The sequence below is a fragment of the Pleurodeles waltl genome, chromosome 3_1 (assembly GCF_031143425.1).
Source record: "Pleurodeles waltl isolate 20211129_DDA chromosome 3_1, aPleWal1.hap1.20221129, whole genome shotgun sequence".
Lineage (NCBI taxonomy): Eukaryota > Metazoa > Chordata > Amphibia > Caudata > Salamandridae > Pleurodeles > Pleurodeles waltl.
Genome location: NC_090440.1, coordinates 25,682,595 through 25,707,758, shown reverse-complemented (window position 1 = coordinate 25,707,758; position 25,164 = coordinate 25,682,595). Strand labels below are relative to the sequence as shown.

General features: G+C 44.3%; 1 long non-coding RNA gene across 1 annotated transcript; it reads left to right on the top strand.

The window, feature by feature from the left end:
• The first annotated feature begins 18,556 nt into the window (after positions 1-18,556).
• Positions 18,557-23,694, top strand: LOC138285953 (uncharacterized). Its single transcript, XR_011201665.1, has 3 exons — positions 18,557-18,948; positions 22,167-22,547; positions 23,319-23,694. It is a non-coding gene; the product is annotated as an uncharacterized lncRNA (long non-coding RNA).
• The last annotated feature ends 1,470 nt before the right edge of the window (positions 23,695-25,164 follow it).

Below are 25,164 nucleotides of genomic sequence, written 5' to 3'. Positions count from 1 at the left end.
CACTTTATTAATCTGTTATTATTAGTTCATTTTCTAAGCAGTAAAGAACCCACGGAGGAGGCTTTGTGGACCCCCAGGGGTTCTTGGCTGTCAGGTTCAGAACCACTGCTCTAAATCTTTGCATTTAGAATTATTTCCAGGTTGTCTCCTGCTTTGAACTGAGTATCCATCAGAAAACTACTCTTTGACTGACACTTGTCTTGTACCAGTCCGTATTCGGTTCTGGCTATTGATTGGATGAGGGCCCAGTTTCTGCTGCCAATCATATTTTGCATTACCAGTATTTTTAATTTATTAACTAGACAAATCTTTTTCCCTTCTGCTTTGATATTACATTGCAAACAAACCTTCATGGTTTGCACCTTGAACTTTGTCCCGTGTGCGGATTATCCAGGGTGGATTTTCTTGTGTGGAGTTTCCAATGAGGGTTCGTCTAGAGTTTCTGTAAATTTTTGTTTAGGGCTCTGGTCTTTAAAGACTCACACATAACCCTGGGCCATTCATTGGCCCATATGATGTAAAAAGTGTCTACACAAGAATGAGGAAAGTATGTCAACTTGAGAGATCTTAATAAGTGTATGTGGATTCACTGTCACCCCTTTCCTAACACTGATGAACCTTTAGTAATCATGAGAGGTGATAAGGTCTTCTCGTCTTTACACCTGTCCAATGCATAACATACCATTAAGTCATTCTGCATCCTGAATTCATGCTTATAACAAAAGTAATTTTCTTCCAAAACAATGGGCCTGATTACAACTTTGGAGGAGGGTGTTAATCCGTCCCAAATGTGACGGATATACCACCCGCCGTATTACGAGTCCATTATATCCTATGGAACTGGTAATACGGCGGTGGTATATCCGTCACATTTGAGACGGATTAACACCCTCCTCCAAAGTTGTAATCCGGCTCATTGTTAGGGGGTGTATCAGTTGGTCCCAAAATGACAAAGCACATGACGTCCATTGTTTCTATAGAATTCTTGATGCAAGCTTGACAAAAATTGGGTACAGACATATGAGATCAATTTTTACCTCCATGGTTGAAAGGGAAACACATCATTGTCATGCTGGACGTTTTCTTCGGGTGGTCTAAGGTAGGGTTTGTGAAGGAATGCAATTTCAAAAACGTGACAGGACTTTGTTCTTCAAGGGAGGAGGTTGTCCAAAGGAAGTGACCAGTGACAATGGTTCCCAGTTTGTGTCAGAAGAAGGAGTTAATTTGAAGGCTGCACGGATTACACATCATAAGGTGCACTTTATCACCCCGTGAGAATGGGTTGGAAGAAGATTTTGACAGGGTGTTAAGTGAGTGCAACTGGCAGTTAAAAGTGATGGATGAGTGGAATGAAGAAAATGTTATGGGGCTTCAGCACCAGCACCCATCCCACGATGGAAGAACAACCCCTTTGTTTGCTTGAGAGTCACCCACGTAACTCTTAACTAGACATACTCAACTAATTCCCTCACTCATCAATGTTGCTCACTCACTCACTCACACTTGGCTACTGACCACACCTAACTAACCTACCTGCCTCTCCAAGCTGCCAAATACTCACTCACCTCACTTACATCTCTTACTCTCTTGACTCACTCAACTCTCTCACTCACTTATCCTTGCACACTTCACTGTCTCACCTAACTGACTCAACTCTCCCTATCCACTCACTGATTCACCCCGATCATGCTACTCATGTCAACCGTCTTACTCACTCCTATCTTACCCACTCAACTCACAGAAGGCGATGTTGTTCACCGATCACAAGACAGCAAGAGGTAGATGCTGTTTCTTTCTTAGATTAAGAAAAAATCAAAAGTGTGTCTTGCTCCATGTTGGGGCACAGATGCTCTCAGCAGCGGCTCATCCATAGGGGCTGAAGGGATGAAGGGATGAAGGGCCACAGCCCCTACCTTTTTCCTGATGTGAAGAGTGTCTGTCAGGCTAAACCCAAGTCAGCCTGCCGATACCCTTCTGGTTCAGGTCAGGCAGCCAGGAGCAGGACATGTGCTAAATGCGCAGACTCCTGGCTGCCTGAGGTGAACTTTGCTGGGCTGAAGAAGTCACAGCTCTGTCGGTGTGACCTCTTCAGCCTAGCAAAGGTGCCTCCAAGTTCTCCCTCCCCGGGTGTTGAACGGGAGCATCACTGACTGTCTCAGAATTGAGTGCTTCAGTTTTAAGCCCTGAGTGTCAATCATTGACACCTAGTGACAGAGTGGGGTGGGGTAAGCAGTCTCCCTGACCCCATCCTACTCTGTGAGAAGGTTGGGGATGCTGCCTTCCCCTATTGGCTGAACTTCGGCCAGCCAATGAGTAAGGCAGCAGTCCCAACCCTCATAGGACCTCCGTGGCCTGGGATTGATTCCTTCCCTCATTGGCTGACCCATTCACACCATTGTGAATGGGTGTGTGAGTGCGTGTATGAATGAATGGGTGTGAGTGAGGTGTAGATGTGCATGTGTAACCTCCCCATACCCCGTGCCGATCCCTCCCGGCCTCCAATGAATGCTCTTCAGCCAAAGAAAACAACCATTTTGCATTTTTGTGCTCTACACTGACTTTCAATGTGAGGGTGAAACAGGCATGAAATCCATGGGAGATCCCAGAATGCTTCTGAAAGAAAGTCACAGTGTAAATAAAAAAATTTAAATAAAAGTTGGGAAAAAGAAAAATCATTAACAAGTATATCGCCTGTAACCTTTGGCACAGAAGGCATATTCATAAAAATTATATAGGATTGCATCCGTTGGCGTCTTCCATTCACAGAGATGTGTAGTGTTTGTAGTTCATTTAAAAGCCCATGATATCAAGTGCCCAACAACTGAGCTGTGGTTTAGGAGGTTTTTTTCACTGTCAATTTACCAAGCATCACCTGATAATACAACAAATCTAATGATTAGAAACTGGGGTGGAATGAAAACCATGGAATTCAGTTTAGGGAGAGGGACCATTTGCACTAGTCTGAATATTGGATTACCCTTCCCATTAGGTGATTATGAGGAAGTTTTTGTTTTTCAAAAGTGTGTTATTAGACATCACCTTACAATACAAGAGAAAGCATATAGAAAGATTGGACAGATAATAGCCTGCTACCTGCAATTCCCTCGAGTAAAATAGTACTTCTCACGTCTAGGTGGCCCTGTCACCCAGAGCAGGAAAGCCCCAAGAATGCAACTCTGGAAATCTCACAAAAGAAGCTTGGAATTGGGTTACGTTTTGCCATATGTGCGGCTGATGTATGTAGGCCTGGGGTTGGATGGATCCAGGGAAACCTACAAACTAAAAGTGAGACATTTCTGAAAACTAGACACTCGGAGGAGTCCTGGGTGACGTGGGTTGCAAGGATTCCAGCTCAATGTTCCCACACTTCTACTGATTAAAAATAACGCACCAAGCCAAAACTATGAGTCTGTGAAGTCAATGTTGTGACAATGTGGTCTTCACTTTGTCAAAATATCTTCGCATGGACAAGGCATGGTGGGATTCTTAGAAGCCAAATTGCCACAGGTTTCCCTGAATCTGTAGTTGTAAGATGTGTCTGCATTGGGAGGTTCCTAAGGTGAAAGTGGACTCCGACCCCAATTTCTGCAGTCATCCTTAGGGGATCTGCCTCAACAAAAAAGGCTTTTTAGTGTGTTGATCGCTGCTCAACTCACTGAGAATCCACATAGGTGTGGCACCTCCGAACTCAGGAGACCCGGGAGAAAGCAGACAGGGGTGGGTATCGACAGTGACATGTTCCTGCATGAGGGAGGCTGGAGGGAATTATAACTGTTGAAAAATATGACAAACCTCATGTTCAACAGATACTCTGGGAATGATAAACATGGTAAAGGAGATCTGGCACGCCGCTATGGAAACCGAGGGATGTGTAGATGTGGAAAATATGGATGTGGTGAGACTCCACACAACCCAGGGGTGATACCTGTGACTAGAAGACAGGTACCCTAAACTGGTGTTTTACTTTTCAGCTACTTTTAAAATGTCCCAGTGTTCCAAATACACTACACTTTTTTATCTCCGGTGGACACACCAAACAAATAGAAAACTGATGCATGTCTGATACCATGTACTCACTAAATGAGAGGGCGAAAGGTAGCTCTCCTTCCTTGTGCTCTCAGATGAATGTCAAAACCACACACAAGAAAAACCAAGAAAAATGAATGTATAACCTGTAATTTAGGAATATAAAAATTGCCCTCATCCACTAAATAGTGGCATGCTTCGTCATAGGGCGTGCCACAACACTCTGGCACTGACCAACACTCAGAGTTGAGCAAAGTGTGTTCTAACATGTTTGGGCCCTGTTTTCGCCACTCAGGGCCACTGGCCTTCGTCATCTGTGAAAACCCCCTCTTTGTCACTTACTGAGTAGAGGTGGACGTGCAATGTATGGCCGTGCTGGCAACTTCTGGTAACATCTCGGAGCTTCCTGGGCTTCACTTTGTTCTTAGGAGTAGGAGTCGGAGCGTCACCCTGTAGTCAAACATTCGTCAAGGGTCTGATGCCACCAAACACAGGCACTCGGTGCAGATGCCAGTCAAGCCTGGCAGGGACATGTTCCTGCTCAAGGGAGACCAGTGAGAATCACGAACTGATAAAGCACATATTCAGTGCATTCTCAGGGTCAACCAGTCAGTTCGAGGGACGTTTGACCAGCGATTACAACTTTAGGATGTGCAAATGTTGAAAACTCGTCATGGTAGGTTTCTACACGCCATTTTGCTTAGAAATGTTTCCAAATGCATTACACCAATTTTGTCTGTGACGGCACCCTAAACCCGTAGAAATCCCACATGTTTCTGATATCCACATGCTAAGCAGACCCAGTGGAACATAGATGTGGATACAGCTTTGGCTGACATATAGGTCCTCATTATGACCTAGGCGATAAATGCCACCTAACGCCACAGCGACGGCCTCCAAAAGACCATCGCCGTGGCTACCTACCGTCCGCCATATTATGACCGTAGCCGAATTGCACCAGAAGGCTGGCGGAATTCCGGCTACAGTCATGGGGGCGGACGGCGGTAAGGTGGCGCTGCCACGCCACGCCAGTAGAACGCCAGCGACCGTATCATGACACATGATATGGCCTGGCGGTGCTCCGCTGGTGGATGCTGCTGCTGGCAGCAGCGCCATGTCCCATCTCCTGCCGGAGGACCCACTGCAATCAGGTAAGTCGGGTGCTCCGACAGGGGAGGGAGGTGGGGGGGGGTGTTGTGTGTGTGTGTGGGGGTGTGTGACTGTTTTTGTGTGCGTGCATGCGGGTGTGAGGCGTGTGGAATGCGTGTGTGCATGAATGGGTGTGAGTGTGCGTGTATGTTGTGTTGTGTGAATGCGCGTGTGCTAGGATGTATGTCAATGTGTGTTGATGTGTGTGTGTATGAATGTATGCCTGCGTGGGTGAATGTGGGTATGCGTGTGTGTATGCATGTGTATGTCTGTGTGTGTAGGTGTGTGTATGTTGGGGGGGTCGGGAGGGGAGGGGGTGCGTGAGGGAAGACTCTGGGGAGGGGGATGGGGTGGGGGAGACCCCTATCAGTGCCAGGGAAGGAATTCCCTGATAGTGCCTACCGCCATGGTTTTCGCAGAGGTAAGATTGCCACGAAAACCATGGCGGTAGGTGGGGTCAAAATCCAGAGGGTAGGACTGTGACCGCCGCCTGGCTGGATACTGAAGTCTCCAGCCCGGCGGCAGTTACCGCCCTGGTGGACGGTGTGATACATTGGAGGCTTGGCTTGGGCCAAACCTCCAATGACATATTTTGGTAAAAGGAACCCCCAGCCTATTGGCAGTATGTTTCTCCAAAATAACGCTGTCCACCAGCGTCATAATTAGGGCCATATTTCGCAAGAGGGGGAGCGGATGGAATTGCAATATTTTGGGGGAAAAAATCTTAACACCAGAAAAATGCATTTATCACCACATTCTCCAAGCAAGCCAGGGTAAGGGAGGTGTGGTTTGCATTAAGAGTCCTTACAGAATTATAAAATATGCACTTTTAAACTTTCCATATAACCGAGTTTGTTATATCATGAAATGAATGGTGTGGCATTAACAGTTATTCAGTCACAATGTAATGAACTGTGCTTACCTTTCTGACTTGATTTATAAACCTTGTTACCCCTGGAAAGCCACCCATGCCTGGCATCGACGTGCTCCAGACATTCAGACAGCATTTCCTTAATTAGCATTCAGAAAATCCTGGGCCTTATGCAGTAAAGCTTTTACAGTCACAAACATGCTATTAGCTGAATCACAGGTTTTGCAACTGCGAGATGACGTATAAGTTATACGGTAAACCCATTTTGTGATTGGAAAAGCCTTTCTGAATTGGAAAAGTGGTTTTGTGACTCGTTCCTAATCACTATTAGGAGAGGGTGTGAAGGGGGCATCCCCTTCGATTTGCAAATCACAGTGAGATGCATTGTGGGCTTGTAACTGATGTAAATCAATGGAATGTTACTGACTCTTCAAAGGAGGTGGCAACAGACTCACAAATGGAAGCTGTTTCCATTGGACAGTTTCCTTTTTGGGAATCGTGTCAGGTGGCCTCAGGGGGGCAGGCAATGGTCCCTGGGGCCACTGCTTTCTCCCCTCTATGTTCTCCTAAATTGTTTTTTTTTTTATTAAAGCAGCACAGGTCCCATTAGGGACGCAGGCTGTTTACAAAAAAATATATCCCCTTTTGGGAATGCAAATTTTGGCTGCTCCTTGCAGCAGTGGCGTAACATTAGCCCCCGCAGCACCCGCGCTCCAGAGGGTGGGCCCTTCCATGTACTTTGCGCCCTCAACTTTCCTTACGCCCCCGCCTTGCAGGCCGCCGTGTCTATCTTTGAAGCCAACCACACGGTGTCGCTAATCGACCCCTTCTGCAATAATATTCATCAGGCAGGTTGTTCTGTGGCGCTCCTGCCACTCGCTATTTTGTGACAAGGTAAAATAGTAGGCCTGGGCGAAATTTAAATTATACCTGCATAATCCATGTAATTTTGGTGCATTTTCGAAGTACGCTTGCTATGCAAAATTCCTGAAACTATATCATTACACCACTTTGCATCATTATGTGGAATTCAGGGTAAAAGATTACTGTACTGTGCCATTTTTGGTACTAAATTTACCGCAAATGCACAAGTACAGTAGAAAGTGAATGTTGTCTTTCGATGCAAGGACACATTCTGTGATAACATATAGCATAAAATCACAGAGTTTCATATTACGTAGTTCCACATAACGTTACCCAAATTTCACGTAATTATGCAAAAACAAATTAAACAAATTTTGCACACCCCTACCAAATAGTACATGGGTGGCATTGCAGAATTACAGAGAAGTTGCAAATAGATTGTGTGCAATATGTACGTTCTGGTAATTACCTCTCTTATAGAACATCAGAGCAAACAGTTGCCCATTTGAGAAATGCAATGCATTATTGAGCAAATTAGCTTTTTAAAACCTTAAATATTTATGTTTATCATGTTACTGGATGGTGGGAAGCTCAAGGGTGACTGCTGAGTTCCAGTTTCGTTGGGATGGAAACTTAAAGGAGTGTTCTGACTCCCCTCACATTCAGCAGGTTGGTTGGTTCCTGGTGGTGTGAGGAGAGATATGGATGTTTTTGAAGATACTGTTGAATCTAATTTGTGTTTCCATAGTTAGTTAGGCAGCCTCTCCCCGACCCTAAAAGGGAAGAGATCTCTCTAGCTGGGCTCCCTTCTAAGTGTTCATGCTGAATACTTCCTTTATTTTTCTTGAACTTCTATTCCATGCTGACATCTTCTATGCTCCCTGGATAGAGATTTTCCTTTAGAAAATTCTATCCTCAATCTATGATTAGAATAGAAAAGGGAAGTTTCTGTTACGAAGACACTTTCCACGGTTGAAATCCAGGCATTTATTGTAGTTATGGATTTCTTTCAGTCACCACAACAGGACAGTCTCCTCCTGCTGCTCTCTCCCAACTCCCCCTGGTGCCTGGTTGCAGGCATTCTCTGTGATGCACCCAAGAATCTATTAGGTACATCACAGTTAAAGCCACACCACAGCACATCCTTCCCCCAAACAAATACATAACAATTATTAATACTAAGAATGAACTACATTACAATAATGCAATATACTTAAAGCATTACTCAACTTACTATGTACAATACATAAAAGTACAAACATAGGGAGGGTAACCATGATCACACATAGGCCCTTCTTACCAACATGGTGGTTCAGACAGCCTTGCCCGCGGTGGCGGAAAATACCACCACCTGCATGGCAGTCTGAACCGCCATTTTCTGAACAAGGGAGCGGCCCTCCGCCCCGCCAGGATACCGCGGACAGGCAGCCTGGCGATGGCGGAATATGCAAGCAGCTCTGCCCTGCGGATAGAGAACCCTTGTTCCTCCAGCCTTTCCCTGGGGGGGGATGGAAGGGGTGCTCCGGGGCCCCACTGTGGGCCCCTGCACTGCCCATGCACTTGCCATGGGGAAGGCTGGTGGAAGGGGTGCTCCGGGGCCCCCGTGCGGTGCCCCATCGCGCAGGTCACTGCCCGATTTACGGGCAGTGATCTGCGCGACAGGTGCTGCATGTAAAGCCATCGGCAATGTCCCGGCCCAGCAGAATGTATATTATTCGGCCGGCGGGGTCTCAAGGGGGCTGGCGGTCTGTGATGAGACCGCCAGCATGAACACGGCAGGGTTTCCCACCGTGTTCATAATGACCCCCTTAGTCTTTGAGATACTCTGGCCTCCTTTGAGTGCGAACCTCCTTGGGTAACAAAGTAACATTATGATGTTGTAAGATTTTCCTACAGTCTCCCAGTTCATAAGCACACAGTTTAGACATACTCCACACCTCTCCATTCTCTAGAGTCACTACATTTTTCTTAAGTTCCTTGATGCAAAATGGTCCTATAAATTTAGACTCCCCTTTGAATGACCATCTTGGTTTCTTCACAAACACCAGCTCTCCTAATTTCCAGGTCCTGGCCACCGCACAATGTTTGTTATCAAATCGCTCCTTTCACCTTCTCTGATGCATACGAACTTTGCTGCCATCCGCACTCGCATCGTCACCATAACACCCTAACCACTTGGGAATCAACTTAGACCCTGCCACTCGTCCTCTCTAACACTGCAATGGATATTTCTTTGTCAAAACATTTGGAGCGGTGCGATGAGCCCACAGCTTATCCATTAAAATATTTCTGATTTCTCCTCTTCTTGTCAAGGCTAACTGAGCACAATCTCTTATAAGCCCATTCCCCTTCTCTACAAGACCATTGGCTTGCGGAGCATAAGGTGCTGTGCGTTGATGTTCAATAGACAAATCTTTCAAAAACGCTTTCATTTCATCAGAAACAAATTGCACCCCATTATCTGTGACAATTACCTTGGGAATGCCCTCCATAACAAACACATCTTTCAAGGATTCTATCTCAGTCTTAGTTGTGACTGATCCAACAGAACAAGTGTACACCCATTTCGACTTATAATCCACCAAAACCAATACAAATCTCTCATTAGGGTTCAACAAATTGAATGGTCCCACTATATCCAATCCGAGTTTGACCCAGGGTTCCTCAGGCACTTCTACAGGAGACAAAGGTGCTGCTCTCACTACCTTGGTTTTTATCACTACTTGCACATAACCAACAATCCCTCCCCAAGTTTTCTGCTTCTTTGTCAAGTCCAGGTCACCAATACTTTTCTTGTATTCTGGCTTTTGTAAGATTCCTGCCTAGATGTCCTTCATGTGCAAGATTCATTATTTTATCTCTCTACCCTACAGGTGGGATCGCATGATCTCCTTTGAACACTTGATCATTCAAAATGCTTAATTGATCTCTCACTCCCCAAAATTTCGGTGCCTTCATATTCAAGTACTTCCAATCAGGCCATCCATTCACTATCAAGCATCTTAATTCTGCTAGAACAGCATCCTTCTAGTCTTCACAACACCACTCTTCCTGAGATAAGGCTGACCATCACCCACAACACCGGAGCACACTGCTCCATAGGATCATCTCCTTCAACAGGCAGTCTAGACAAACAGTCTGCAGTGGCATTTCTCAAACCAGGTAAGTATTCAGTCTTAAAGTTAAACTCCAACACATTCTCCAACCATCTTTTAATCCTAGAAGTGGCCTTGTCCGACCCCTTACAAGTAAAGATTTGTACTAATGGTTTATGGTCCGACCTTAATGTAAAAGGAAGGCCCCACAAGAAGAACTTAAAATGATGGATAGCCCACACACAAGCAAGCGCCTCTCGTTAAATGACTGAATATTTCTCTTCCGCTCCCTTCACAGAACGAGAGGCAAATTCTATAACTTTCTCTTCTCCATTGTCCACCTGACTTAGAATTGCACCTAGCCCCTTAAGACTGGCATCAGTGGTAAGAATGGTTTTTCTAGTCACATCAAAATGATTCAGGTTTGGCATGTTTCCTATTATATTCTTAACACATACGAATGCCTGCTCACATTCATCAGACCATACAAATTTGCTCCCTTTCTTAAGCAACATCCTCAGCGGCATGACCATACTAGCAAATTCCTGAACAAATTTCAAATAATATTCAGCCAAACCTAAAAAGAATCTAATAACATCCTTGTCAACAGGAGCGGGTGCCCTAACAATGGATTCAGTTAGACTAATCTTAGGTTTAATGCCCTCTCCAGAAATGACATGTCCTAAATACGTCACTGTGTTAACTCTAAATTAACACTTCTCTTTTTTCACAGTAAGTCCATTTTCTCTTAGTCTCTCTAGAACTTTGTTTAACGTTACATCATGAGCCACTTCATTTGCGCCATAAATGAGAATATTGTCCTGGAAAAATAACACATTCTGCACCCCTTCTAGGACCTTCTTCATCAATCTCTGGAAAGAGGCTGCTGCTGATGCTAACCCAAATGGTAACCTCTTGAACCTGAATGCCCCCAAAGGTGTCACAAATGATGCAAGATGTTTAGAGTCTTTGCGTAGCATCATTTGGTGGTAAGCCGCTGACAGGTCCATCACACTGGAAAATTTGGCTCCCTTAAGCATGGATAATGTCTCGGCTATGTTGGGTAGAGGTTGACGATCCACCCATATGCGTTGATTCAAATCTCTCAGGTCAACACACATCCAGATCTTAGTGCCATTGTCCTTTGGTACTAACACCACTGGGGCAAACCTTTCTGATGACTCAATTTCTCCAATGACATCCATTTTTTTGAGCTTGTCTAACTCCTGCTCCAATAAGTTCAACATGAGATTCAGTACTTTCTTTACTTTCTGAACAACAGGTGTGGCATTATTCTTGAGGATTATTTTGTGTTCAAAATTCTTGAGAAGTCCAACTCGATCCGTAAACACATCAGGGAACTCTCTGATAACATCCTCTCCACCACTTACATTTCCGACTAACACAACTTGATCAGAGGCGTTAGGATTTAATATGATGCCCAAATCCTTCTGATGATGCCAACCCAACAAGCATCCGTCTCTCAAAATATGAACCGAGCGTAGGTTCGGAGATGGTTCCACAAAGATCCTCGTCGCCAAAATTATGTTGTATCCAGGATAAATGAGCTAAAACAGGTAGGAATATATTCCATGTTTATTTCCAAGGTATACAAGAACCACCTCCAGTATTCGTCCCCGGCACCACTCCAACCGCCTTCCTTCTCCTCGACGCACCTCCCGCATTCCAGCCCTCGAGCCCCCATCCAACCCACAACATTCCACCCGACTCGCGAGCCCTCTACATTCCACCCGACTCGCGAGCCAACACAACACACATCAGGGAACTCTCTGATAACATCCTCTCCACCACTTACATTTCCGACTAACACAACTTGATCAGAGGCGTTAGGATTTAATATGATGCCCAAATCCTTCTGATGATGCCAACCCAACAAGTCGTTACCTCTTTTAGCCACATAGACTTTCCCTACTGTCTCTCGTCCCTTGCAGTTAATTCTCATAATAGTGTATCCAATGAGGTCAATCTTGATTCCCCCATAACCTCCTGGTTTAATGTCAGTTTTTTTCAATTGTATGTCAAATTTCCCAAAGATGCGCTCCCAATTCCCCCATCCAACCCATAACATTCCACCCGACTCTCGAGCCCTCTACATTCCACCCGACTCGCGAGCCAACACAACATACCATCTCTTTTTCCTTTTTTTTTTTTTTTTTTTTTTTGTCTTTTTTTTTTTTTTGACTTAAAACAAAACTATACTATAACTACCAAAAATGATAAAACTAGGAAAAAACAAACACAAACCTAATAATAACAATATAATAAAAAAAAAATATATATATATATACTATAGATCAGCTCTTAATTTCCATGGCACAAACTTTTGACGGGAAGATCTGCGTGGAAAATTATCCTCATACTGTAAAGCTGACTTCTGAGTATTCACATTACGTAAGTTTTGAACTTGTAAGGAAGAACTCCTATTTGTACACCTGTCAATGTCATTACATGGATTCAATACAGGCTCATCAGGTGACTTCACCACTCTGGAAAGATTCCACCAACGACCATCTTCAACCATAATTGCACTTCCACAAACTTTCTTTACCCTGACAGGCTTCCCAAAACAATCATCACCTTTTCTTACAGACACACATTTTTTTATACGCACCAAATCTCCAGGGAATACTTTACACAACTTAGTGGCTTTAATGAAATCATATCTCCTCTTCATACGTTCTTGACCTGACGTCACCTTTTCCCATTCCAATCCCTTTTTACTACCACACAATCCCTTGGTATTCAACGAACTCTTCAACCAAAAGGGAAAGAGAACGGTGGTTGGTTTACGCCCTTTTAAGGCTTCAAAAGGTGACACATTAGTTAATGAATGAGGTGTGGAACGATAAACCCACAACATGGTGCTTACCGCTTCAAAAACGTCGTAATTATTGTGTCTAGCCCACTTTATACAGTCACCAACCACCCGATTCATCCTTTCAACTAAACCATTTGTCTGTGGGTGAAATAATGAACTCTTCAAGTGCTTAATACCAGATTGCTTTAAAAACTTCTCCATTTCCGGATTAACAAATTGCACACCATTGTCAGAAATAATGATTTCCGGAAAACCTTCCTGCAAAAAGACTTCTTTTAGAAAATTCACAGCATTAAGCGTTGAAGGTACTGGATAAAAACGAACCTCGGGCCACCTACTATTATAATCCATAAGAACAAACGCATATCGTAAGTTGTGAGGAAGAAAATTAAATGGGCCAATCATGTCAATCCCCAGCTTAGACCACGGTCTAGGAGGAATTTCAATAGGATGTAATGGTGGAGTAGATACTTTTAACCCCTTTTCAGCCGAATTACAAACAAGACACCCCTTGACAAGCAAATCGACCTCTTTGTCCATAGATGGCCACCAATAACTCTCCCTTAACCTCCTTTTAGTCATAGTCACTCCAAAATGTCCTTCATGCGCTATTTTAATCAAACCTGAACGTAAATCGTGTGGGGGAATGCACCTTTCACCCCTCAACACTATCTGATCTTCTATAGAGATCTCATTTGCAACTTTACAAAATGGTTGTACCGGTAAAGGAACATTCTTTTCACTTGGCCACCCATTAACTACAAACTCTTTAACTTGGTTTAAAATAGGATCCTTTGCAAAAGCCACCTCCCAATCATATTTAGTATAGACTCTGGACATCGGTAGATCCACAGAAGCAATAAAACAATCCTCTCTATCGTCCTCAGCATCAACACTCTCCAACTCTCCCACAGGTAACCTAGAAAGAAAATATGCTCTCACATTGAGCTTCCCCGGTAAAAACTTAACCTCCATATTGTACTGCAACAACTTAGTGGTAAGACGTGCAATGCGTGGGGTAGTGTAATTGGTTTTTTCCCCACCGAGAATGTATAATAAAGGTTTATGATCTGTCACAATAACAAACCTCCTGCCCCAAATGTAGCTCCTAAACTTCTCACTTGCCCAGACACAAGCCAACAATTCCTTTTCTATTACTGAATAATTGACTTCAGCCTCCCTCAACACTCTAGACGCATAGCTGATGGTGACTTCACCATGTTCCGTGTCCTGGACCAGAACTGCCCCTAAACCATATTTGCTGGCATCAACCATAATTTTACACGTTAATGCCGGATCATAGGAGTGCAAAGCTTTAGCATCAGTCATTTCAGCTTTTACCAATTCAAATGTGTCCTGACAGTCATTGTCCCATTTAAATTCAACACTTTTCCTCAACATGTTAGTCAGACACTTCATCTTGGAGGCATAATTCGGAATAAATCTGGAATAAAATTCACATAATCCTACAAATGATCGTAACTCATCTTTATTCTTAGGGGGAAGACATCGACGAACAGCATCCACTAACCCTGGTCTTGGTTTAACACCCTCCGACGAAACAACATGTCCTAAAAATTCAATCTCTTTCCTCCAAAATTCGCATTTCTCCTCCTTAACCACAACCCCATTGTCTTAAAAAATCTGTAATACCATCTTGAGGACTGTATTGTGAGCCTGTAACTGTTTGGCAAAAATCAAAACATCATCCTGAAAGACCACTACACCCTCGACATCTTTCAGCAAAAATGACATGATGCGTTGGAAGACTGAAGCAGCCGAAGCAAGGCCGAAAGGCATTCTACAAAATTGAAAAGTACCAAACGGGGTGTTAAACGCTGTTAAATGCCTAGAGTTTTCGTCAAGAACCACCTGGTGATAAGCTGAAGCTAAGTCAATTTTTGAAAACCAGACTGCGCCACTAAGTTTTTCTAGTAGATCACAAATTCTAGGTAAGGGAAAAGAGTCTACCCAAATCTCTTTGTTGAGACTTCTTAAGTCAATACATAAACGGATCTCACCATTGCGTTTGCGAGCAACGACAATGGGAGACAACCATAAACTGGATTCAACCGGTTCAATCACACCTGAAGATTGTAACTTTTCCAATTCTGAATTAAGGTCCTCCCTCAAACTAAATGGAATTGCTCTTAACTTGTGCTTTATCGGGATAGCATTATCTTTAACTTTGATACAATGCCTAAAACCTTTGATACATCCTAAAATTTTCCCAAAAACCCTTGGGAACATTAAATGAAGAGTAGACAAATTCATATCATCACAGTCTCTAACCACCATTACCTGCTCAGTGGTACCTGGTCTCAATACCATCCCAAATAGACCTTGGTGGAACCAGCCTAAAATATTAAGACCTTTAACAGCAACATACACCTTACCACGGATCTTGCGCCCCTTGAATTCCAACACATCCTCAATGAAACCCTCCAATTCAATTCTCCTCCCTTCATAGGAAACAGGAGCTCTATCAGGTGGAAACAATTTTCTATGACCCCACGTACTCTTGAACAGGTCTAAAGTTATCATAGTAATGCGTGCCCCAGAATCCACAAGCAAATGAAGTTTTTTACTCCCCACACAAATATCTACATACGGGTCAACACACTTCTCAAATTCATTCACCGGCAGTTGCTCATCTGTGACAACCACAATCATGTCACGGAATTCATTTTCCAAACACTGATTGGACTCTTCACAGATATCTGACACACTGCTGATATTAACCTTCTTGTCACTCTTGACACTCTGACACACTCTAGCAAAGTGACCCGTACGGCCACATTTGTGACAAATTACATTCTTAGCAGGACACCCTTTCGAGTCTTTCAAATGTGGAACATTCCCACATCTAAAACAAATATTAGTGCGTTTGAAAAACTGATTATTGTTAGTCTTGAATTCTTTGCGTGACGAGACAACGCTGACACAAACTTTCTCATCTTCCTTGCGTTGATACGAAAGTTCTTTAAGAGAAATTTGAGCAAGTTCAATGCTTTTAGCTTGCTTGATAACCTCCTCAAGTGAAGGATCACCCATCGTAAGTAGTCTTTGTTGAATATGTCTATCATAGCAATTCCCAATGAGTTGATCCCTGACTAGTTGGTCACGAAAAGCACCAAATTGGCACTGTGCACACAATTTTCGAAGCGCACTAACAAAATCGTCTATCGATTCATTTTGTAGCTGGATCCTTTTGAAAAATTTGTGGCGCAAAACAACAAGACTGGGTTGTTTGTCAAATCTCACAATCAGCTTCTTCACTGTTTCCTGATATTCATCCAATTCTTCATTATCAGTCATTTCGATTTCAGGAAGATGTTTCAAGGTCTCTCGGCCTTCAAATCCCAGGGAATGTAATAACAAAAACTTTTTCCTTTCAGGTCTATAACGTGATGCCCCAATGGCTCCCAAATAAGTCTCAAAAGCATCAAACCATTGAGACCAAGCCACTGGTGGTTCCCCAGGTGTTTCAAGAAAAGGAGGAGGAGCCGAGACAGATTGCATATTTATGAAATATAATTAGACAATCTAGTGATAGAAATTAAATAGTAAAATAAACCACGTACATAGAAACATCTGATGTAATTCTGAAGAATGTACTTATGCTGTTGTTCTGACAAAAAAAACAAGTAGCCAACCTCCTCTTTGGCAATGCTCAACCAAAAAGGTCCGTTTGTTTTTTTTAGAGACAATATCCCCTTGTTTTGACAAAAAAAAACGAGTAACCAACGTCCTCTTTGGCAATGTTCACACCAATGGTCCTTTTTCTAAGGGAAATTCACCTTATATTCCCTTTTTTTTTTTTTTAAATTGACGAAGCGTCCTGAAGTGCTCATTTACGCAAGGACGCGTTGTAGGAGAGCGCGCGTCAACATACGAAGCAAGAAAACGCTCGCGGCCGGGGACCGAAGATAAACCAATAATAAATATCACACACACAGAATTGCAAAGACGTCTAAGTGCGCGTGTGATTCAACTTTAAAGTACCAGAAACTCTCTGTGACTCTTTCCAGCGAAGACAAAGATCTTACTCACACCAGAGATCCGTTGGCAGTGCAGCATCCGTCTCTCAAAATATGAACCGAGCGTAGGTTCGGAGATGGTTCCACAAAGATCCTCGTCGCCAAAATTATGTTGTATCCAGGATAAATGAGCTAAAACAGGTAGGAATATATTCCATGTTTATTTCCAAGGTATACAAGAACCACCTCCAGTATTCGTCCCCGGCACCACTCCAACCGCCTTCCTTCTCCTCGCCGCACCTCCCGCATTCCAGCCCTCGAGCCCCCATCCAACCCACAACATTCCACCCGACTCGCGAGCCCTCTACATTCCACCCGACTCGCGAGCCAACACAACACACATCAGGGAACTCTCTGATAACATCCTCTCCACCACTTACATTTCCGACTAACACAACTTGATCAGAGGCGTTAGGATTTAATATGATGCCCAAATCCTTCTGATGATGCCAACCCAACAAGTCGTTACCTCTTTTAGCCACATAGACTTTCCCTACTGTCTCTCGTCCCTTGCAGTTAATTCTCAGAATAGTGTATCCAATGAGGTCAATCTTGATTCCCCCATAACCTCCTGGTTTAATGTCAGTTTTTTTCAATTGTATGTCAAATTTCCCAAAGATGCGCTCCCAATTCTTATCTCCCACCAAAGTATATGGTGAACCTGAATCCGCAAGAACTGTGAAATCCTTGTCGTCGATAGTGATTTGGCATTCTGGCATTTTTACATGACCACAATCTAAGTCATCTTCGTGAATTTCATTAGTATTATCCTGCGATATACAAAAAACAGTGTATTGATGCATATCCTGAAGTTCAACATTAATCTTGACATTGACATCTTGACATTGATCTTGAGACTCCTGCAAACCTTAATGATGTGTCCCTTTTTTCCACACCCTTTACATGTTAAATTTCTATCAAAACACGCAAGACTGTTCAAAAAGTGGTTCGGGTTAACACATCTGTAACACTTCGTTTTGGAATTGTCTCGCAAGTCTTTGGTAAATTTCCCCTTCATTTTGTCTTTACATTGAGTATTCCTGGCAGTCAACGTCTCCACTTGATTGGTAAGATCATAATCATCCTCCACGAAACCAGTTTTATTCACTTCAGCTATTTTGGCACTAAGGGGTTTTTCACGCATCTCTCGAACCCAACCAGTAGTGTGCTCCATGCCCTCGACAATATCCCCTGCTTCTTTCAAAGTTGGGTTCTTCGCTAATAGTTTCTCTTGTACTCGCGGATTGTTGGTGCATTGTACCAATTGATCTCTTATTAATGAGTCAGTGAGATCTCCAAAGTTACATGTGCAGGCTAAACTTTTCAGTGATGCTATGTAATTTCCAACTTTCTCGGTCTTGCCTTGAATTCTTGAGAAGAATTTGTGCCATTCATAACCACATTTATTTTTGGACCAAAGTTTCTTTCTAACATTCACATAGACATTTCAAAAATATCACGAGGTTCTCCTTCAGCTGTTCACATGGTGATTTCATCGAGGCTTTCATAAATATTATGACCTTCAATTCCTAAATTGTGTAAAAGTACTCCTTGTTTTCTTGCTAGAGAGAATTTCTCTCCACCTATAATATAAGAGTCTAGCATTTTCCTCCATCTCTTCCAGAGTAAAATTAGATCCCCTGCATCAGACAAGAATTGTGGAGGTGGTAACATGCTTCCTGCTGCCATTATCGCAATTTAATAATAAAAAGAAAAATAGCATGTGACAATATATTACTTATTTTTGTTGTGGTGGCTGTGAGAAGTCTTATATTCGTGTAGTTATTTATAAGTCTTTTTTTCCAGTTTCTAACAGAGTCCTTTTACCGAAGTTTTTTTTGTTTTTTTTAGCGAGTTTGTAAACAGCAAAGTGCTTTTCCAGAAGTCTTTTTTCCTGTTTTTAAGAGTTTGTAACAGGAAGTAGTGTTTTCAGAGACTTTTTCCTGTTTCTAAGGGGTTTTGTATCCAGGAAGCAGTGTTGTCCCCTTTCTATTTCTGTAGTTCCTATTTTATTTTTTTATGTACCTGAGGAACAGGACCGTCACCGGTCGGCAAGTTGGATAGGTAAGTGTAATTTCTTCACCAATATCAAATGCGCGTCATGAGTAAACACACATGCATGTGCTTATTATGATTGAAAACTCGCACTAGTCACATGCGCATTTCGTTGTCACAATGTACAATGCCTCATAGCTTTGAAACGCGATGATAAGCACACGTGCTCTGTCATGCGTGAATTACGGCACACTGACTGTTTGCTTGACAATGTACAATGCCTCAAATGCTTTGACACGCGATGATAAGCACACGCGCTCTGACATGCGCAAATAACGGACTGTTTGCTTGACAACGGAGCTCGCGCACAATTTACAGTGCGACGCGCCCGTTACCAAAAATATTCACTTGCCATACCGTTTCAAAGTAGAACTATAATTAGAATTGCAATGCTAGACTTCAAATATCATCGGAGAATTGATTGTACTCGCTGTGTAGTGAGGTTAGCTTGCAGTTGACAAATGTAGCTTGGCTCGTAGCATTATGTATTCAGTTCTTGTTACACTCGTCACCAAATTGTTACGAAGACACTTTCCATGGTTGAAATCCAGGCATTTATTTATTTATTGAAGTTATAGGTTTCCATGAAACAGCCACCACAACAGGACAGTCTCCTCCTGCTGCTCTCTCCCAACTCCCCCTGGTGCCTGGTTGCAGGCATTCTCTGTGATGTACCCAAGAATCTATTAGGAACATCACAGTTAAATCCACACCACAGCAGTTTCTTTTTGGGACACCTATTTGTGACAATTTGCCTTATTCTGGTTGTGGCTGTTTCCATTCAGCATCTCATATTAATATGGCTCAATTTATTGACTCATTTATTCTGTAAACTATATTGCTATTTCTTGTGACTGTATTTTTACTCTGAGTTTAAAATAAACCCATTTAATTATAATTATTGATTCCTGGTCCTCATTGTGGAGTCACATTGGCTTCACAAGTTGGAAATATATTTCTAATGTTATTTCCCTTACAGAGCTTCAAGTAAACTAACAATTGTCCGTCCGACCAATGGGGAAATATATATTGATGATTTCACAAAAAGATTAATGTGCAAACCACTCACGTACACAACAGGTCCTACATCCATGACAACACTGCAAGTTTCCCGCACACAAAACATGATGATGCAGCTCAGACAACCACAGCATGGGCAGAAGCAGTGGCAGTGGCATAGCGAAACTGGAGGGAACCCCATGTAAACAACATGGAGGGAGCCCCGCTTCGGACTCACTCAGGCCAGGTGCTGTGCTGAGGGGCCCCCTGAGCTTGGCCCCCGCAGCCCTTGTTACACCCACTGAGCAGTGCATGTTTCCTTCACACAGAACAGAAACAACACACCCAGCAGCACACGAGATATCCCTGACGCACAACAGGCACAGAAAGAGTGCTAGCTGCGCCTGGGTTCCTCACAAAGAGAGCAGACGTGCCACAGACATCAGCAGTGCCGTTATCACAGGGATCAGCTGTGAAAAACATTCGAGCAAAAAACACGTACAGCAGTAGGAGCAGCTGGGCAGGCCTCCCTTACACACTACATGTACATCGGTGAAAACATGTTCAATTACGCAGGCACAGCATGCGAAGCAGCTGCGCAGGCCTCCTATACGCACAATGTGTACAGCAGTGAAAGCATATCACAAATTCTGTTGTAGGACTTTTACCTTGGGTGCAAGACTGCTGGGTTTTGGACGGCAGCACTACGCGTGAAGGAGTCAATCCCACACTGGCTGGAAGCTGTTGGCCTGACCTCTTCGACTAGCTGGCAGCACCTTACTCAAACATAAAAAGTAAAGGTGATTTGTGGCAGCCTAGAAACATGACACTCTGACTCCTCAGGGAAGTAATGGTCGACAGATCATACCCTTTTCTCTCACACAAAGTCCCACACAGGTGAAGGCAGACAGAAAATTGCAGGGCAAGTTTCAATGCATTTATTAAAGAGACTGCATTCTATGATAAAAAAATATGAGCTGCTATTGTTAGGAGATTAAACATAATACAGTGATGACTGTGAGCATTAGTGTAAAACATATAAACAGTTCCAACGTCCTGACATAATCAAGGGCCAGATGTATGAAATGTTTTTGCACTCGCAAACGGTGCGAATCGCAAAATTCGGCCATTTGCGAGTGCAAAAACGTGGTCTGCGATGCATGAAAGACATTCACAGACCTAAAATAAGAAATCGCTATTTTTCCGATATTTTGCGTTGCGAGCTGGTTTTGCGAGTCGCATTTTGCAATTCGGTATTTCCAGTAGGAAATTGCGAGGTGCAAAATGCAATTTGCAAAATCCAAGTCGCAAATAGATGCATCAAAAAATCGCAAATTGCAATTTTTCGCAGAATGGCATTTTGCACATGCAAAATACCACTAAGTGAAACCAGGTGGTAACCAGGTGCAACCTATATAAAGAGGCCCAGAATACCTCAGACACTTTTCCACAATGGCTGCACTCTACGTCATGGCGAGGAGGATGAGGATCTTGGCAGGTTTGAGGAGAGGGAGGAGGAGACAGGAGCGCATTTTCAGAGTGCGCGTTACACTTTTTGACCTGACAGAGGAGGAAATATATGAGAGGTATAGGTTGAACTCAGCCATGATACTTGATCTGATAGCTGAGCTACAACCCATACTGCAGCGCACAACACTAAGGACTCACAGCATACCCACCCATGTGCAGGTATTATGCTCCCTACACCTACTCGCCTCAGGGAGCTATCAAGGGGTCATAGCAGCAGCTGGAGGGGTATCACAGAGTACCCTCTCCAGATTTTTTAATTCTTTCATCAACGCCATGCTGAGCAAACTCCAACAGTACATCAGATTCCCCCACACCTCACAGGAAATACAGCAGACAAAAATAGAGTTTTACCAGATAGCACAGTTCCCCCACGTCCTAGGTGCCATAGATGGCACACATGTGGCAATCTGTCCACCATCAGCCACAGAGTATGTGTACCGAAACCGTAAATACCAACATTCAATGAATATTCAGGTGATATGCAATGCCTCCTATATCATAACTGATCTCGTGGCCAGGTACCCAGGGAGCACACATGATTCGTACATCTTTCGGCACAGCGGCATTCACACAAGACTGCTAGCTGGGGAGGTTGGTGAAGGATATCTACTAGGTATTTTCCCTCTGTACACTGGCGCATTTATGCAGTTGTGACGTCTGATGGCTCACTTACTCATTGTACCCTCTGTTCCTTCCAGGAGACAGTGCCTACGCATTGCGCACCTACATGATGACGCGCTACCTCCATCCCACAACACCAGCAGAACGGAGATACAATGCAGCACACAGGGCAACCCGCAAAGTGGTGGAGCGCACATTTGGACTGCTGAAGAGTCGCTTCCGGTGCCTCCACAAAAGTGGAGGGGCACTACAGTACAGTCCAGAGACCACATGTAGAATAGTGGCTACTTGTGCAATCTTGCACAATATAGCTACAACCAGGGGCATACCTATAGAAATCAGTGACACTGAATCAGATGAGGATGACGATCCCATACCACCTCTACAGCCAGCAGACAGGACCAGTGCAGCAGAGGGAAGGCAAAGGCGTGCCTACATCACACACAACCATTTCAGACGTGAGTATGAATGACACAAATCCACTGACAACTGTACTTGTAGTGATATAAATGTATTACCTTACGTCAGGTAATGTATGATTGAGAAATAAATGAAACAGGTGATGTGACAAACGCAAATAAACTAATGACCAGAGTCATGCACTATTTCCTCATAGTGGCAACAGCAGTCTAATGGCGGAAAGAGTCACTTTTTTCTCCCACGCACACCACTCTGGTGCCAGTTAAGTCACTGGCACCTCTATTGTCACCCTCAGTGGCAGTGCTGTGCCTGGCACTGCGCCATCTGGTGTCTGCTGCTGGTACTGCAACAATGCTGAGGCTTGAACTGCCCTCAGTGTCCCCCAAGGCTACCTCACTTAGAGTGGCAGATCTTTGTCCCATTATGTGTTCTATCACATTTGTGATTTGAACAAGTCCCTGGACAACGTCCCTGCTGCTATGTGCAGCCTCCACTTGTGCCGCCACTGCGCGACGGTCGATCAATGCAGTGGAATTTGACATCCTGTTAGAGGACCTGCAGTAGCTGCCAAACATTGTCCGGAATCTGTGCTCCTGTCTGCGCCGGCTAACCCTCTCATGGCGCAGCTCCTGGCAGAGGTCACGGATAGCACTTGTTAGGTCCCTGGTGTCCTCTGAAGCCTGCACCTGTCCCTCAAGCAGCTGTACAATATTGCCATTGAGTGCGTCCAGTTGGCGATGCAGGCCCATCATGTTGCGGTTGTGTATGCGCAGGTTTCTGTCTAAACTGAGGATCTGCTTATTTTGCAGACGCTGCTGCTGCAACATAGCAGCTTCAAGGCCCCCGAATAAGGAGGGACCCTCACCTGCCTCATGATGTTGTGCCCGGGACTCCGTCGCAATCCTGCGTGGTGCTGTTGTTGGATGACCCCTGCCCTCCAGAATCTGGCTGCGCCTGTCTGGTGCTGACGGTGTGCTTGGCCCTTCCTGCTGCTCATCGTAGTCGCCGCTGAACTCTGGCAGTGGCAGTGCCCTGGGCCTGCGTCGTACAGTGGACATGTGGAGGGACCCACTGGTGTTTGTCCCCGAGGGCTGATGGGTGTCCGTCTCTCCTACACATGTAGATGGTGTGGCTGCTGGGCCTGGCCCACCTGCAACAACAATATGCAGCATGTCAGTTCTGTATGTTACATTATCTGTCAGAAAATGGCAATAAAGGTACAGGTACTGCTCTACACGGTGTAGTGTGTGTTGTGTTACCTTGGGTGTCACTATACTTCATTACATTGTTGTGCTACTGTCAGTACTAGTTTGTGGACTGCCACTCCCATAATGCATTGTTGTGCTGCTTCTAAGATGTGGACTGGACTACTTCACACACTGCTTCACATTACATGCTAATTCCTAAGGCGCTTTTGTGCATACACATATAGGGTTACAAAACATCATTGCTCTTACCTTGGCTGGTACTCGGTGTGCCAGAGGTGTCGATGTCTGTGACCCCAGTCACAGCTTCAGGGAGGAGTGTGGACTCCGCCAGGTCCTCCAATGATGTTGATGGTGCTTCTGTTGGTGGTCCGCCACCTGTACCCCTGGCCTCCGCAAGTCTCCTTGCCACCCTCTCCTTTGCACGAGAGCGCAGGTCGTACCACCTTTTTTTGATTTCTTCGATGGAGCGCTGTGCAACTCCAATGCCGCAGATTTTGGACTGTATGCTCAGCCATAATCTCCTCTTTTCACTCTCAGGCACCTGGAGTGAGCTTTTTCCGAACAGGCGGTCATGGCTCCTCACCACCTCCTCAGTTAGAACCTCAAGCTCCTGTTCACGGAATTTCAGCTTGCACTTCCTTTCAGCCTTCTCCTGTGCTTGGCCTGGGGTGTCCATCCGGGCTCAGGTGTTCTTGCTCCTGCTGAGTGCTGCTCTATGTGGCTGGGCTGCTCTCTCTCAGGATGGTGGTTTGGGTGTGGCACCTGAAACTGCCTGGGATGACTCATTTCCTGCTGGTGATGTCATCAGGCTCCTCCAGGTGTGCATTCTCAAACTTTCTCGCATTTTGCAATTTTTTTACCGAATCGCAAAAAAATCGCAATTTGCGATAATGCAAATTGCGATTCGGTAAATGGGCCTTGCAAATCACAAATAGTGATTTTTAAGAAATCGCTAATTCCGAATCGCAATTTTGTTACATGGCCAATTGCGACTCGGAAATAGCGATTTCTTAAAAATCGCTATTTGCGATTCGCAAGCTCATGTTTTCATACATATGGCCCCAAGTGTCTAAGAATTCCTACCTACACCCTATTCTCTGACATGAGAGCGTGGCAGTGTCAGCCCTTCTGCCCATCTTGGTCTGATGGAAGGAGTCCACAGGCCCCATACCCAAGAGAAGGGCAAGGGTTGTTCTCCTGGCAGTCCTCTCAGTTGTCTGGAAAGACAAGGCCATGATCAGCAAAGCTGTTGATGAAGAGGCACTCAGCATAGGATGGCTGGCTGGCTGGAATGCCCTCTAACCTTCATAGACCTATGCAGTCTTTATATAAGAAAACCTGTTGTGTTCCGACAACAGGCCTGACTCTGTACTCTTTGAGCGGCAATACTAAGAAAACTAGTGTGCATAAATATAACAGCCTTAAGCAGTGCACAGAACGAGATGCA